Source organism: Pelodiscus sinensis, chromosome 11 (assembly GCF_049634645.1).
Source record: "Pelodiscus sinensis isolate JC-2024 chromosome 11, ASM4963464v1, whole genome shotgun sequence".
Lineage (NCBI taxonomy): Eukaryota > Metazoa > Chordata > Testudines > Trionychidae > Pelodiscus > Pelodiscus sinensis.
This window is the reverse complement of record NC_134721.1, coordinates 5,163,607-5,181,627: the sequence shown is the minus strand read 5'-3', so window position 1 is coordinate 5,181,627 and position 18,021 is coordinate 5,163,607. Positions and strand designations below refer to the sequence as shown.

General features: G+C 44.9%; 1 long non-coding RNA gene across 1 annotated transcript in view; it reads left to right on the top strand.

Annotated features, from left to right (window-relative positions):
- Positions 1 to 16,961, top strand: part of LOC142830901 (uncharacterized) — a 45,721-nt gene extending 28,760 nt beyond the window's left edge. The window contains exons 6-7 of the long non-coding RNA XR_012906431.1: positions 14,501 to 14,616; positions 14,732 to 16,961. This is a non-coding gene — a long non-coding RNA (uncharacterized LOC142830901). The remainder of the gene's footprint in view (positions 1 to 14,500; positions 14,617 to 14,731) is intronic.
- Positions 16,962 to 18,021: the final 1,060 nt, after the last annotated feature.

Below are 18,021 nucleotides of genomic sequence, written 5' to 3'. Positions count from 1 at the left end.
CTCCTCATAGGCAAATGACTCCACCTCAGGCTTTCTTGTCTCAATAATTCATCCCCGGATGAGGGGATGGATTGCTCCCTCCGCAAGTTTGCAGATGACACTAAGCTAGGGGGAGAGGTAGATATGCTGGAGGACAGGGATAGGGTCCATTGTGACCTGGACAAATTGGAGGATCGGGCCAAAAGAAACCTGATGAGGTTCAACAAGGACAGGGGCCGAGTCCTGCACTTGGGACGGAAGAATCCCAAGCATTGTTACAGGCTGGGGACTGAATGGCTAAGCAGCAGTTCTGCAGAAGAGGACCTGGGGGTTACAGTGGGTGAGAAGCTGGATAGGAGTCAACAGTGTGCACTTGTAGCCAAGAAAACTAACAGCATATTGGGGTGTGTGGTGGGGTGACTGCCCCACACTGGCCGGGAGAGGTTAATGCAGGCTGGAGGGAGCCTGTGCAGAGCCCTGGCCAATGAGGGAGAGGCTTTTAAGTAACCAATCAGGGAGCACTTGCTGGAGCAACCCTGTATAAAAGGAGCTGCTCAGCAGAGAGTAGGCAGTAAGGCCCTGACCAGGGAAGGTGCAGGGCCTGGCTCCTGGGGAAGCACCTTTGGGGGAGCTGTGCTGGGCAAGTTCAGGGGGGCTAGAGCAGGAGGCTCTAGCCTGATACCTGCCAGGCTGTGGCCTTGCTACAAGGGCCAGGAGGGTGCTAAGGGTCAGAGGGGAAACACCCAGGGAGGCAAAAGAGGAGGGCAGGACAGAGTAGTGGGTGGACCTGGTTCCACCTTCCCCTTGGCACGTCATCAAGCCGCCAGTGTTGTGCAGCCGCCCCTGAAGCGCGGGGCTAGATTCAGGCTGCAGTTGGCCATGGTGGCAGGCGCTAGGCGAAGGACTGCTGACAACCCCAGGAAGGGGAGAGACTCTTGTAGTGGGCACTGCTGGAGGGCAGTGTCCTGAAGAGGGTGCTGTGGCTGGGGTGCTGTGTGGTCCTAGGCTCCGGCCTGCACCCACTGATGTGACTATCACCGTTCCCACGGTGCTGGGTCAGGGTGAGAGATGAGTGGCAGGACTTGGGCTGCAGTGGGCTCTGGCACCCTGTACATCTCAAGCAACCAGCCGCGAGTCCAAAAAGCAAGCAAAGATCTATCTGCCGTGAGGAAACCGGTCGCGGCCAGCAAAACTGCCACCCGGCTTATAAACAGAAGTCCCCCCAATCCAGGTCCCAAACCTGCTCTGCGCGAAGTCAATGGCAGCAGGAAAGGGGCCTAATTGAGCATTAATGACATGAGAACAGGCACAGCATAAAAAGGATCCAGTCGTGTAGGCTCTAGTAAAGCGGTTATCGGATAACTCGCGGGAGTTGGTAGCCTTGCTCATTTGAGCCTTTCTGGCTGTCTTGTTCAGGTGTTGCCTGACCTTTCATTCAGTTACAAGGTGGGAAGAGGGGTATTCGGACTGAAATCAGTGGGAAGTTGAGGAAATGAGTAGGTGTAGTTTACACACGCTAATTACGGTGTCAAGAGACACCATATTCCGATGCAGTGAGGAGCCCTCGGCACCACACGCTGCATTAGCTGAGCCTTCCCGCTGGCTCGCAGAAGTAACCAAACCTCAGTCATTGCTGTAACAGCTGGTTACGTTTGTTCAGGGAACGGGTCAGAAACAGCTGCTGCTCAGAGCAGGGGGCCTGGTTCTGGACCACAGTGTGAACGTGCACGTTAGTGCTGAAGAAGCATAAGCGCATAATTATGATTTTGGGCATGGGAATGGCTCCTTGAATCCAGTTCTCACTTGCAAGGGCTTTTTTGGGTGACGTCAAAGGTCTTTTCTGCTTCCCGCGTGTTCTTTGCCCTCCGTCTCCCTTCCTTTATAACGTTGGCTATTTTTGTCCCCTAGAGACGGGCCCGTCAAAGTCCTGAGTCCAAAACTTGTCAGTGTCATAGAATCATAGCACTGGAAGGGACTTTCAGCCATCATCTAGAACAGTCCCCTGCACCCACAGCAGATCTATACTACCGCTGAAGTCAATGAAACTTGCGTTGCTGAGGAGTAACCTTCCACCCGCAGAGCAAGGCAAGTCACCATGACCTAAGCGCTGTCTATACTGGCGTTATGTTGGTGGGAGATGGCAATTCAAGGAGGGGGCCTGACAACACCATGAGACCAAGTGAGGCCAGCAAACCCCGGCAAAATTCTAGCTTCGCCTCCATGGGGAGGAGACTCTCAGGGCTTCAACCCCATAGAACAAGCTTGCTGGGGGTCAGAGCTTCAGCCTTACTCCTGTGGAAGCCCTGGCAGATGGCCCCTGTGGAGCTGCAGCCACAAGATACCCCCTAGCAGGCCTGAAACCTCTAGCCCCACCACCATGCTGCAGGACTGGAACCCCAGCAGCCACTTCCTGTAGGGCTGGAGCCCCACCGCAGGCACACCCCTGCTCTTGAACTGCCGAAAGTTGTGATAGGGTGTCAGAGGAGTCATAAGTGTGGCTACTTCAACTATAGAGGCTAAAGTTCTTGGCTGTGGAGATCTTCAATTCTGTCCTCATTGGCCAAGGTCATGACCAGGTACGTGCATCTCACGTTGTTTTCGAAAGTTAGGCTCAGTTTGCAAATAAAAACATTGCTGCTCCTTGGCGGCCCTGTGGAGTGCTCAGCCCTCCCCTCCACATACTGAGGCAAGATGTAAGGGCCACAGGCTCGTAAGCCATTTTTGAAAATGTTACCTGAAACTCTGTCCCCTCATCTGCACAAAGGAAGGCGTAGAGCAGCCAGATTTTCACCTTAATTTGCTTGGGGAAAGAACAGCTCATAGTCATGCATTGTTGGGTAATGCGGGTAGCACTTCCCTACCTCTCAGGGCTGATGTGAAAAAATCTCTAAGGGGTGGCCATGTTAGTCTGTAACTTCAAAAATGACCAGTGGTCCTGTGGCACCTTAGAGACTAACCAAAATATCTAGAATCACGAGCTTTCATGGCCACAACCCACTTCCTCAGGTGAATTGGTGTGGAAATAACAGAAACCAAGAGATATATAACAGTAGAACAAGCATCCGTCAATTGTAGGACCCATGATAATGAGGCTAATTAAGTGGGCTGGACGTGTCCCATACATAGTGTTTGATGTGGAAATGCAGATGTTACTGGCAGGAGAAATTGGATTTGTAATGTGCCAACCAGTTAATGTCTTTGTTCAAGCCCAGGGTAACAGTGTCAAATTGGAAGATACAGGCTCTCTCTGTAACTGGCTCGTGAAATTCGTTTGTAGGAGAATGGCTACTTTTAAATCCATGCTAGAGTGAGCAGGCAGGTTAAAATGTGAGGATAAATATAATAAAAGCTCTCAAACTCAAATGCTATAGGGAGCAAGCAGGCAGCCAGGGCGAGAATGTTAATGGGACAAACACACGTGCAGAAAGGATGATGAATGTGAAACAAGTGCCTGGCTAGACCTACCCACCAGATTTCTTCTCTAGAACTCCAGTCCCAGTTGTACATGAAGCCTTTGCATATGACAGTCAGTTGGGCATGTTTGCAATAAGGACGGTATTACTCTTGCTCATAAGTAAAATGTAATCTAGGCAGGATGGTTCCCTTCTGTTGCTTTGGAATCTGTTTTGTCAGGCTCTTTTGGAAAAAGAATCACAGCTTGATCCTGTAAGTCCTTGATCATGAGATTAGTCCCATTGGATTCAATGGGTCAACCTATGGGAGGAAAGATTTGCAAGATTGGCCTTTTTATCTTGAAGGATATTGTAAGTGACAACAAGTTAGGACTATGTGATCAGCAGCTTTCAGTGCTGCTGTGATATATAATGTAGCCTATTTAGCATCTACATAAGAATGGCCAGACTGGGTCAGACCAAAGGTCCATCTAGCCCAGTGTTCTGCTTGCTGACAGTGACAAATACCAGATGCCCCAGGGCAAATGAACAGAACTGTGATGGATCCTTTGTCGCCCACTCACAGCTTCTGGCAAACAGAGTCTAGGGACACCATCCCTGCCCATCCTGGCTAATAGCCATTAATGGACCTATCCTCCATGAATTATCTAGCTCTTTTTTGAACCTGGTTATAATCTTGGCCTTCACCACATCCTCTGGCAAGGAGTTCCACAAGTTAACTGTGCATTGCGTGAAGAAATACTTCTTTTTGTTTGTTTTAAACCTGCAGCCTATTTTCATTTGGTGTCCCCTAGTTCTTACGTTATAAGAAGGAGTAAATAACATTTCCTTATTTACATTCTCCTCATCTGGAATTAAACTGCACTCACCTCACACCTGAGATCTTTATTTATCCCAAATTAAATAATCACATAATTACAAAATACCAGGTATAATGACAATTATCAGAATATAATATAGGGACCTATCTACTGCCATTTCCAACTGAGTACAGTCTTAAAACACGTTGCCAGTTGCACACGTACATTTATGCCAGATAGGTCAAAATGTCCTCTCTACAAGGAGGTAGATCCTAGGACAATGTCAACACTTTGCCCAATTGGCATATTTAGCGTGGCAAGATCTTTCTCGGAAGCACAATTGCTGGGCATGCTAACTCTGAGAGCGGATTAGCACAAACAATTCTATAGCCTCGGCGAGAGGTCAGCTTGCATATGCTGCGCTGTATGCATTTGGCAGCCTCGTGGAGACAAATACATAATCACGGAGGTATGCAATCTGTATGGAACATTCAGGACAGATAGAATTACACCTCCGGGAAGCACACATGAAGCATTCATTTGCAAAAGCCACATTAATAGATGACCGTTCGCTACCTCGCCAGTGATTTATAGGTTAAAGCAGAAATTGCCTTTTTGAAAGAGCCCAGATACCAATTGTCCTCTCATCAAATGTACGTACAATGCCCAAGCATTACCTAAACTTCATTTCCATCCTTTTTCCTTTGGGGAAAGGAAACCCAGCGAAACAGCGTGCTTTGTTCTTGTGCCATGACCTTCCACAGGCGAGCAAGAACTTCTGTTTCTTCATCAAATCCTTGCTAAATAAGTTCCAACTGTCTAGGTGGCCCGATAGGCATCACAGCAAGCTTTTATCCCTGCATATTTGGATCCAGGTCTGGAGAAGGTGTTCGGTCCAAGAGGCATGGACATCTGCGCAGATGCCAAAGCCACCTGGCTTTGGGCACAGAAGGCAGCCTTTTCTGAGGAGAGCGGAAGGATCTGAAGATCGAGGCACTGGTCGAATGCTGGGCTGGGCTGGTACCAGTTTGCCATGGTTTTTGGAAGCGTGTTGCCTCATAACGACCTGAGCACAGGCAGGAAGCGTCAGAGGAGACGGACCGAGTGGGAGGCAGGATGGATGTGGACAAGTGCCCTGCAGACATCACAAGAGAAGGGAGAGAAATAAACCGATGGGGGTGGGGACTGAGGTGCAGGTCCTCAGGCAAAGCCGAGCTACATCTGGCAAAAATCCACGTGAGGGGGGTGCAAAGCAGCTGTCAGCCGCCTTTGGACACAAGGGAAGCTGGCACGAGGCAGTAGAATAACTGGGAAATCAGCGATTCTGCCCTTTGCCTCGCATATCCCTGACATGGCCCTTGTCCCGAGGGAGGGAGGAGAATGGAGCAGAGCCAGTGGGGTGGCTCCTATGTCAGTCTGGCCTTCCCAGCTGTGGTGGTGGGGCAGCTTCGCAATGCTGAGGCGGCTTGCTGGGGGAAGCAGAGAGGATATTGGCTGTTTCCGAAGGGCAGATTTGTGCCCCGTTTTACCTGGAACAAGAGCACACTGGCACGTTTTAGGGTGGTATTCTCAGGCCCGCTGGAAGGGGTGGGGTAAGGGAGACAATTGCCCTGGGTTGTGGTGATTCTAAAGGGTAACTAAGGCTGCGAGTTTGTCACAGGGGTCAAGGAAGTCACTGGCAGCCCCTAGGCCAGAGGCACCAGCCACTTCTGGGGTAGTCTTGGACCACTGTCCCTCCCTGCAGCGGGGGTGAGGGCTCTGGGCAGTACTTACCTCAGGGGACTCCCTGGAAGGGGCGACATGTCCCTCCCTCAGCTCCACACGCTGCCTCTGCCTGCAGGCACCTCCCTGCAGCTCCCATGGGCCCACCCGCTCCACTGGGTCCCAGCCCAGAGCCCTAATAGCAGCGGATCAGTCTGCTGCTGGGTCAGCGGGGATCCTGACTGCAACACGCTGGTGCTGGCTCTAGTTCCGGTTCTAGAATCCCTAGGCTTCTTCCATTCTCACCCTCGGCACGTACCCGGCTCCCCAGCCAGTCCTGTGGGGGTTTGGGGGTCAAAACCCCTGGCAGGGTTTGTTGTTTCTCTAGGTCGAACTCTGTCTGGGGTCCCGGTGGTCCAGGCCAATCCTCAGCCTCCTGTAAGCCCTCAGCAGCCTCCCTGCTCAGGAGAACAGGGCCTGGCTGAGCTCCTGGACTGCCTTTTTATAATGCTAGCCACACCCCCGACTTCCGGTCAGGTGATTGGTTGGGGCCAGGTTCTGCCCAAGAGGGCTCAGGAGGGGCTCTTCCCCTCCGGGTCAGTAGGCAGCCACTCCACCTCACTACACAAGGCCTACTAGACTTATATGCAGGGCAAAGCATGATGGGAAAAGACCTTCCCTCCAAGAAACAGGTCAGAAGGCAGGTGACATGACAAAAGTAGATAAAGCAGGGCATGGGGAATGGACGTCGATAAGGCAGTCAGAAGAAGGAAAGGCAGAAATGTAGTGTAATCTAATGTGACTTATAAAGACTGTGACTTTTCAGCTTAGAAAAGAAGAGATGAAGGGGGGATGTGATCGAGGTCTATACAATCATGCCCGGTGTGGAGAAAGTGAGTAAGAAAAAGTGATTTACTTGTTCTTGTAACACAAGAACTAGGGGTCACCAAATAAAATGAATAAGTAGCAGATTTAAAACAAACAAAAGGAAGTTTTTCTTCACGCAACACACAGTCAACCTGTGGAACTCCTTGCCAGAGGATGTTGTGAAGATCAGGACTTTAACGGGGTTCAAAAAAGAACTAGATAAATGCATGGAACATAGGTCCATCAATACTTATTAGGCAGCATAGATAGGAATGATGTCCCAAGCCTTTGACAGGGGCTGCAAATGGCCATCAGGGGAGGGATCGCTTGATAATTCCCTTTGGGACACCTGGTTTTGGCCACTGTGGGCAGACAGGACACTGGGCTAGATGGACCTTTGGTCTGAGCCAGTCTAGATGTTTTTATGTTCTTACAAAAGATGGATCCACAGGATATAGCAACATTCTTTCTGATGCATTTAAAGAGAACGATGTAGCAGAGGAAAACTGGAAGACACAAACGCAACATTCATTGTTTTATATGTATGTGGCAGGGAGCACAGGTATCTGTATAACCATCTGGTGGGATTTTCACTAAAGGGAATTAGATGCTTTTGAAAAAGTGGCTCGATGCTTATCTGCCTCTCTAGCCTACTGACAACCTTTTAAAATGTGTGTCTAAGTCACTTTTGAAAATGAGACTTGGGCTTCTAAGTCACAGAGACACAGTGAAAATGATGCTCAAAGTCCCGTGCAGAAGGTTTCACGGTCTGTACTAGGAGCCGGGACCTGATCCCGATTTGCATGCCCCACACTACCACGCTGAAACCGCCTCCTCACTCAGGAGTTAAACATGTCGCTCTAAGAAGGTGGAAAAGCATTTTTAGTTTTATGACCCACTTTTCTGATAAGCTATCTTTCCAGGGTAGTATTCCAGTGCTTGATGCTACTTCACTTCCAGAAAGGCTGCTGGTAAAATACTGATCTGAAGAATAAATAAATAACTGGGAAGTGATTCCAGACTTGAAACATCCCCAGACTTATTTAAGTATCTGTAAATGCGGAAATGTTGCCATATTATTACAAAGCTTCTGTAAATAGTCATTAACTATTCCAACAACATCACATTGAATGCGAAGAGCGCTCTGCTTTGGACTACAATTACTTATGCCCTTTTAAGAAAAAAGTGGTGTTGTGATATTAGAGCTAATTGTAATTTTTATAGTGTCTCTTTCCTATGATGTTTTTCGGCATAGGCTTCTTAGTGCTCCATAATGCTTAAATATGAGCCTATATTTAAACTGAAAATCCCAACTTTGGGGAAATCCAGAATCAAATGTGGATGTAACCATCTAAACTGGTCGCTTCTTCTCAAAGGGTGTGTCTAGACTACACCTCTCAGTTGACAGAGAGAGGTAGATTAGGCACGTCGAAATTGCTATAAGCAATTCATTAGCAATTTCGACATGCCTGATTTGCATCCCTCTGCTGACAGAAGGATGCAGTCTAGACATAGTCAAAGAGTCAGAAGCCCGATACACCTAGACTTGGAGGATGTTTGGCTCTGGATCCTGCATTTATCACTTGGACCAATGTACAAAATTGCAGCTGTCATCAGCATTGTGTGTTGTAAGTTGATACAGTGTATCATTCTCAATCGTGCACTATGTCCAGTGCCTTAGTTACAGCCCAGCAGGGCTCAAGACTGTTCAGAAGGGGGTAGCAAAGAAATCATGCTCTATCCAGGCTGGTCATCCCAGTGCACATTAGTGCAACCCAAAGGCTGCTCCAAGATAGAGCTGCTGGCTCTGGCCCCAAGTGGCCACTGAGGTGGCTGGGGATTACTAGAGTATCAGGCTGTGATAGCCCCACCCACTTTTCCCTAGATGCACCAGGAGCTGGGATGGGGTGACAGCTGCTGTTGTGATTCTGTGCCCCTATATGGACAGTTTAACAAGGCAAAGTCAGGACACGGCCGCAGACAAGTGGAAAGCCTTTGGCTTTTGCTGTGTTGGGAAGCAGAATCATTTCTATTTCTGCTTCTGTTTTTTTTTTTAAATATGAACATCAAAAGGGACTCTCCCTCCACCATCATCTTGGAAATTCATCTCTTGCAGGCCACCGGAATTCTTCCCTTGTGCCTTTCATGGCTGCATTTTTCTTGCACCTAATGTATGTATCACTTCTAATCCGTGAAGCAGATTTACAAGGAAAGGAGTCACTTGTACTCACATGTTTTTTTAAAGACAGAGCAGTTTAAAGATTATTAACGGGGTCTGGGAAATGTGCAAACCTCAGAATTTGGAAGGTAAATTTTACAGCATGACACGAATGTGTGAATTATTTTGATTGTTTGATGGTACATTCAATTGTCCTGCCTCATGCAAAATTTTTGCAAATGAAAGGGAGCTAATAATTATCTTTTCAGCAATCCTAAAGCAGGGTTGACAAGCACTATATGCGTCTCAGCATGAGTGGAGTGAGTTTTGCTTTGCTGTTGATTGTGGCCTAGCTCAGTGGGTTGGTAAGCATCAGAAACCAGTGATAAATCTTTCGTAACCTAGCTAAGTGGGTGAAACAGAGCTGGGCCAAGTGCAGTGCAAACGGCACATGTGTGAGCTTAGTCTTCACACCATTAAAGGACATTGATGGATCCCTTAGGGTCTCGAGTGTCCTGCGATTCACCTCATGCATACGATAGAATAATTTCTCAACCATAAACACTGAAATGTTAGTATCTTAAGAACAGACAGTAAATTGTGCAGTAATGTACAATCCTGAAGTGCAGAGACAAGGGGCGTTTTGTTTGAGTTGTGGCTAGGATTGCCAGATGGTTTAAAAAAAAATACCAGACAAAATTTTGATTAAAAATTTGTCCAGGGAAAAAAAAAGTACTGGGGAATAACCAGGGAGACCTGGGGGGTGATTCGGGAGGGCGGGGCAAAATGCAGTCACGGCCCCTTCAATTGCCATGTGTCCCAAGCGGACTTCCATTGGGCATCGAGCCGGACCCAGGAAAAGCAGAAATCTTCCTTAGTTAGAAAATACCGGACATTTTCTCAATTTGTTTACCGGACACAAAATCCAAATACCGGACTGTTTGGTTCAATACCGGACACCTGGCAACTCTAGTCATGACTGGAAGCTGCTCTATCTGTACTCGCAGGAGTAGTCCCGTTGCCTACAGAATCAGTCCTTTCTGTTCTTACGCGGCATCCCAAATTTGGCCCTGTGGTATGTCTTCCTAACTCCCATGGATATCAGCCAGGGACTTGAAGTCAATGAGAGTAGCATGCACGAATGTTTCCAGTGCAGTCAGGCCCTACGTGAAGTTCAGGGCTGCTCAACACGTTTGTTTGCGGCCCGCAGTGCTGTTTGGGTTGACATGGGACTCAACATGCAGCCCATGGGTGGATCCTTTGAATTTGGCTTGCAGTGGGAACACACTTCACAATGGCACGTCAATAGAATGGTCTTCTGCTGATGTGCATTTTAGTAGTTGAATTCCTGGATTGTCATTGCTCATGAAAAGTGCTGGGCTGTGTCTAGACTGGCCAGTTTTTCTGGAAAATCAGCCACTTTTCCGGAAAAACTTGCCAGCTGTCTACACTGGCCGCTTGAATTTCCACAAATGCACTGACGATCTCATGTAAGATTGTCAGTGTTCTTGTGGAAATACTGTGCTGCTCCCGTTCGGGTAAAAGTCCTTTTGTGCAAAAGTTTTGCGCAAAAGAGCCAGTGTAGACAGCTCAGATTTGTTTTCCGCAAAAAAGCCCCAATCGCGAAAATGGCGATTGGGGCTTTTTTGCAGAAAAGCACGTCTAGATTGGCAAGGACGCTTTTCTGCAAAAAGTGCTTTTGCAGAAAAGCGTTTGTGCCAATCTAGACGCTCTGTTCCGAAAATGCTTTTAATGGAAAACTTTTCCGTTAAAAGCATTTCCGGAAAATCATGCCAATCTAGACGCAGCCCTGTTGTATGAGTGGAAATCGGGTAAATATTGCATTTTATTAATATCAGCAGAACTGACTTAAATGGGGCCTGCGTGTTGTGTAGTCTTGCCTTAATCTTTGTATTCATGCCCGTCAGTGTGAAAGAAGCTATTTGCATATATTTGCACGTTTATGTAACCACGCTTAAGTTGTGGCCCTCGGCATGTGCTGTGAATATCACTGTGGCCCCTGGGGCTTCCAAAGTTGAGTAGCCCTGATTGAAATGGTGCTTTGGGTAATCTGACATGAACACCCATTTCCATCACTAAATTTTATGTCAGTGAAATACGCAGCTTACTGGAGTGCTTTATATCAGCTGTCTTCAGGCTAGATCTTCCAAGCAGCTCAGCAAAACAAAAAATCTTGACTATTGGTGTCAGCAGGAGGGGTGAGATATGTCTTTCCAAAATTTATCTGAGCTCTTCTGAAAAATCTGCCCAGGGAGTATTTGCCCCATGAGTGAATGCAAAATTTGGCCCTTCTTTTATTTTGCCGTATCAATACACTCCTTGCAAATGACAGTTGTATAATAAATGTTGGCTAAGTGTATTTAACCTTTAAAACTTTTTCACCGAACGCTTAATTGCAGACGGCTAGGTCACAAATATACCAGAACCATCCAGCACAGACTCCAAAGCAATTTACAGTACCGAATTTAATAAAGGTAGCTGACAGCATAATTGCTGAATAATATGCATGTATTATCGCAACTCACACTCAAATGGTCTTTAATTATGTTCTTGGCATCTGAGGAGAGGCCAAGAAATGCCTAGCTAATCGGCGACATGTAATCCATCTGTGTTTGTTTTAGTGCATCCTGGATTTGTGGAAGATACTGACAAGAGCTGTTGCCCGGGGTACATTGACCTTTGAGCACAGAAAGGAGTTACAACTCACCAGCCTAATAGTGTAAAACAAGAGAGCCGCTTGTCTTTCGATTATGACCCGGTCACTTAAAGCATGTGGGAAAAATGTGTTCAGATAAAGGCTACAAAATTGTTAACACTTTTAATTATGTTTAGATTACAGACCATTATACTACTAGCAGAGCCTCCCTTATTGAAAATCTTATCAGCTGCCATTCAGTGAATGGGCCAGCTAATAATGCCCTCGATGGAGTCTCTTCATGTATTCATTCATGGTGTTTGCCCATCCATGCAGTCCCCCAAGTATTCTTTTGAAGCATCAGTCTGATCTTAATCCTCACCAACAATGGCCGTTTTATTCAAGTTATTCTTTATCACTCCGTACTTAAAGAAATGATTTCCTTACAATCATTTTCGGAGCCGGTGGATATGCCATTTAGATGTAAAGTAAGGGATTTTTTGAAAAAAGGAGTCATTCTGGGTTCCATCCATTCCCGAGTCCCATTTTTGCAGAGAAGGTAAAATTGCAGCAATATGGAATTTTCTTACACATCATTGTCTGGTTAATTTTTTTTTTAATATCCTCTGGGTCAAGGCAACAAACTGAGAGCGGGGAAAGTATAGGTAATTGAAATGTACTCTCAGCATCAGGTGAGAGAAACTAAGCACTGAGTGGAAAGCTCTTGAAATGAAAGGGGAAAAGGCAAGATGTTCTTCATTTCATGGGTGTAGGAGATTCTTGTTTTGCTGAAGTGGACAATAGCTAATATCACCAAACATCAAGGCTATCCAGAGAGGGATGTGTAAAGAAACACTTAACACATCCAGGTCTACACATAATACCCTATGGAATTCAATTAACTTAGTATCTACAAAGTGTGAATCAGAGATTCGGTTTGGTACCCAAAGAAATTATTGGGGCAGGGATCAGTCAGTGCCTGGGGCAGCAGAAAGGTTTTTTTGTTTTGCTTATGTTCAACATCTCTGCCCACCGTATGAAGAGGAGTAAATCACAGCAATCGGAGAAGAGGAGACCAAAGTGGAATGAAAAGGAACTGGGAGAAAAGAGCAGGAATCCAGTGTCTGTGTTGTGGACTCTTGTGGAAAACTCACCATATCTACAAGGAAAGGATACGGCTGTGCACATATAGAACTGTATATACCCAGCACATAATTGTCTGATATCTTTTTGGTTACCCATCTGCCCCCACGTTCTTTGGAAGAGGGTAAAGGGGGGTCTACGCCAGAGAACGTGCAGAACAAGAAGTAATGATTATACAGTCACCTGTCAATGATGGAAAAGCCGCGAGGAGTCCTGTGGCACCTTATAGTCTAACGGAAGTGTTGGAGCATAAGCTTTTGTGGGCAAAGACCCACTTCATCAGATGCATCTGACGAATTGGGTCTGTGCCCACGAAAGCTTATGCTCCAACACTTCCGTTAGTCTATAAGGTGCCACAGGACTCATCTCGCCGCTTTTGCAGATTCAGACTGACACAGCTACCCCTCTGATACTGGCAATGATGTTATTTCTAGAACTAGTTAAAATGTTTTCTGTCTTCCCCCAGCAACATTTTTGACCTTTTATCCTTCCCCCCCCCAAAAAAAAAATCTGAAGTTTGCAGTTGCCAAAACTCAAGTTTTCGGTCTTTTTTTTTTTTTTTTTCCCAGTTTTGGTTTTCTAGTAAAAAGTGGAAAATTTCAAGGAAAGCAGACAGTTTCCACCAAAATCAAAACAAAACAACACCCAACCCTTTATTCAAAAATCTGGGCTTTATCATTAAGTTTTATTACAAATCGTTTGAGCAGCCCTAACATAGTACCTCTTTTTAACTTTGTCCAATACTTGGGTTTTGGCAATTCAAGGGATAGGGTACCCTCAGCTGATTTTTTTTTTCTTCTTGCTGGGGCTGTATGCAGAAATTGAGAGGCAGAATGGATTAATTAAAGTATCTCTAGAGTACGGAGTATCTTCTAGCAATAAATCCAAGCACATACACGCATATACACATACACAATCCATGCTCTTTATAGTCACTCATCTCCCGTGCTGCCTTGGCTGGAGGAAGAGGCGAGGTGGGGGCGGAGCAAGAGTGGGGAGAGGCGGGGCTTGAGGCAGAGCGAGGGTTGTTCCAGCCCTTCCCCAGGGTTGCTAGCTGGTGCCCCTCCTGGAATTCCCCTGACTAGTCACCTCTGCTGCAAGGCGATGGCCACTTAAGCCCACGCTTAACTTCAATCACTGGAGCAGACAAAAGTTAATCAGACACTAAATTGCTTTGCTGGACTGGGAGCTATCATGCTCAGAACGGAGCCCAATGCCCTTTTCAACTCCTGACTCAACCCTAATTTTGACAGACATCATTGGAGCCAATGGGAATTTTGCCTTTGTAAGGATGTCAGGGCAAAACCTGCAGCGTAATGGGTGGGGGAAATTTCCCAATGATGTTTCATATTCCATGCTTGTGATGTTTTGTATCAGAGACTATTCTGCCCTTCCTTTGTGAGCATAAAAGATTAATACAAATGTGTGGCTGAGGAGTACAAATTGCTTTTCCAATGACAATTAATCCACTGGGGCTCTTAATCTTGTACATTACACATACACAATTAATCATGTGGATTACATATATACGGATATTTAATGAATAATGTAATTGGAAAAGTTTTATTGGAGTGTGGCTATTTAAATGACCTTTTTCTGCAAACACTGGGCCAAGTTTGTCTCCTGGGGTAAGATTTCTTCTAGAATTAATGCATCCCATAGTCTTATTGAATGGATTGTCTTCAACTAGTGTGCGGTGAACTAGAACGAAAAATAGTGACAAATAGATTTTTCTCTCTCAAATACAATTAATTTTGTTTCATTTTCTTTTATCTCTTTATAGATTTATTTCTCTGAAAGGGATGAACCACTGGAGAGAGAAAGAACATGGAACAGGTGGAAGGAGGGCCAATTCTATTCTCAATATGAGACGATTTGATGGAAAATATTTTTCCATGGGTAAGAGGGTAAATTAACAATGCCTTAATAATCTCTTTCTACTTCAATCAAATCTGTATTTTAAAGAAACACAATCTTGTTAAAATGTACATTTTTCTGGTCTCATTTCACCCAGGAACGAGGAGTTAATTGTCATTTTAATGTCATCAGAGCTGGGTTGAATTTCACTCTTCTTTTCTAATCTGAGGAACAGCCTATGATCAGTGTTCCACATCTTCAGATACATTATTTATTGGCAAAAGAATAAATCAATTTCTGCATGATCAGGTTGTCGTGAGTATTTTTCCCAAAGGTGAGTAGACTGTTTTTGGTTGACCACATGTTCTGTTTCTGTTCTGATTGGAGTGCTAATTCAGGATTCCAACCTTCTTCAGGAAAATAGTTAAGCTCAATTTTGACTTCGGAGGGGGTCTTAAAAATGTACTTAATGTTAAGTCCTAGCTTGCTTAAATGTTTTCCCGCACATGCTCTAGTACTTTTCTAAACTGGGGACTGGATAAGCATAAGTCTTACCATCAGAGCCCTGATCCTGCCAATTTGCAGGCATATATGTAACTTAACTCAGACCTGGTCTAATTAAAGAAGAACATTGAATCAAGATACGCAACTACAACTATGTTAATTACATAGGTGGAGTTGACTTACCTTGTTTCGAGTTTCCCTGCCGTCCCCACAGTGGGAGGCCGATAGGGGAAAACACTCCCTTACTCCTTGCAGAAGCAGGAGTACCGGCTGCTGATGGGGATGCCCTCTGAGTTCGATTTAGCGGGTCTCAACTAGACTCACTAAATTGAACTCCAGAAGATTGATTGCAGCAGTGCCCATCTTCCATTTAGTGAAATCATGGCCTCTTACATTGAGTGCCACTTAATACAATGGAACTTCAGACATGAGCAAAGTTAAACATATGAATAAGTGTTTGTGGGAACAGGGCTTAGAATTTCAAGTGCTCTACTCCAATTTTATAAATGTAAACCTTGTCTTTCATTAGTATTCTCCGAGGCGCACTTAAAAGATGGTGCTTCTATGAAATTAATAGCAGGAACATTTGTATGTAATATATTCTGAAAACTGCACAGTTGAATAATGGACTCATTTAAAATCTAGAACAAGTATCCACAGGAAAACACCATAAACTGTGTGAATACTAGCAGACTATTTCTATTTCAACACATTGGTAATAAAAAATGTTGGGGGGGAGGGTAGGAGGAATAGTTAAATCATTCTTTTTGGGTAAGATATTAGATATATAGACTATTTCTGTATTGCTTTCGGCATGCTGATTTCCATTTAATACCCACAGTGCTTGATGAAATTAGTTATGCTTCTAGCAGGTAGAGTAATAACTGATTAAGATATTTCTAAAATATTTTTCCTTGGTTGTATAACTAAGTCATAAATATTTACATTGTAGTTATCAGTAAAATATATTTTTCTGAAAGTACCAATAACAACTCAATCCCTTCATTAAGATATAAAACAGCTGTTTGATGGCACTTACAGAAACATTTCCCTTTGACTGATAATTTGAAGAGCAGAGAATAGTGGTATTTACTTTAGGCATTTTTAAATCATTTTCAGATATTTTGGAAATGAAGTTTTAAATATGAATCTTACACAAATGCAAATCAGCACTTGTGGTAGTTTTCCCCTCTCCTCGGGTTGTGAATGTGTTTGTTCATATGCCTCAGACTTGTGAATGATTGTAATAATGTTTGACTTCTTATTCGGAGTAACATTTCACATGTATATTGTGGTAACACCCAAAGGACTCAGTCAGGTTTGTGCTAGTTGCTGTACAAAACACATTGCAGTGTTTATAGTAGATCATTTTTCAATAATAACTATATTCCTTTTTATATCTACTTGGTACCTGTCAGTAGTTGGAATGGTCAGTTAACCATTGACCATTTGTGACGTAGTGGGGGTACCTGGCTGGTTTCTATGCTGCTGGCTCTGGGGTAACCCCCACTGGCTGCCGTGGGTACCACGACCCAGCAAAACAGGATGAGTCACTATGCAAACCAGTGGCCAGACACCCCCCATGGAGAGGAACAAAGGAAGGTGGAATGCTGCCCTGGCTGGGGGGGGTAGGGCTGGAAGAGGGTTAGTTAGTGGCTGGCTGCCTGGGAGCATGGAGGAGACAGCCTAGGGAAGGGGCTGGAGTTTAGGGGCCCAGTCTCCCCCATCTCAAGGGGGCCTGAGGCATCCTAGCCCAGCTCTGTGACCAGATTCCATCTGTGCTGTGCTATATCCCGGAGAGGCAATAAACTTCCTCTATTCCACCGACTGGTGCAGTCTGTTCATGCCATTTCGGGGTGCAGGAGACGGGGGACCCCCAACGCGCCGTCACACCATTGTTGATGCTTATAACATTTCTAATTGCTGCTGGTATGAATCCTAGAAACCACATAGTAATTCTTCAACAGTATCATGTTAGTCTGTAAGTTTAAAAAAAAATGAGTAGTCCTCTAGCACCTTAGAGACTAACTACATAAATTAGTCTCTGTAATGACCTTTTGTGGGCAAAACCCACTTCCTCAGATTAGCAGGTTTTGCCCATAAAAGCTCAAGATGCTATATATATAAATATATATTTGTTAGTCTCTAAGGATGCGTCTACACAGCAGGGCTTAACTCGAAATAAGCCACGCAAATTGAGATACATCAATTGCGTAGCTTATTTCAAAATAGCTTAGTTCGAAACTGGGGTCATCTACACAGCACTTATTTCAAAACAGAGCACTCTTCCTCTGACTTCCCTTACTTCTCAGACAATAAGGGTTCCGGGAGTTGGAGTAAGGAATCCTCCAGCTTGACAGTATTTCTACATTATTTCAAAATAATTGCCTGCTGTGTAGATGTGGACTAAGTTATTTTGAAATAAGGCTAGTTATTGTGAAATAATGTTGCTGTGTAGATGTACCCTAAGGGCTATACTAGGAAATTATTTCAAAATAACGTATTTCGAAATAACTCCCAAAATAACTATTTCAAACTAGCGTGTCCACACTACAGGGAAGCCTCAAAATTAATTCAAGGCAGGCTCTGTCAATGTGGATGCGTTATGTCAACTTAGAGCTCCAGGAAGCAGAGGGAAGTAATTATTCTGAATGATTCTGAGGAGTAGTTATTTCAAGAGAGCAACAGTGGTGCATCCACACTACCACTATTTCAAAAAAACTATTTTGAAATAAGTGTTATTCCTCATGGAAAGCAGGAGTTATTGTTTCAAAATAACCAGCTAGTTATTTCGAAATAACGGACTTGGTAGTGTGGGCACTCCACTTGTTTGTTAACTACTGTTAAAGAAACAAGCAGTCCACTTGTTATTTCAAAATAATACCAGGGTTAAGGTGCTACAGGACACTTTTTAAAAAATACAAGGGAAGTTTAAAGAAAGAT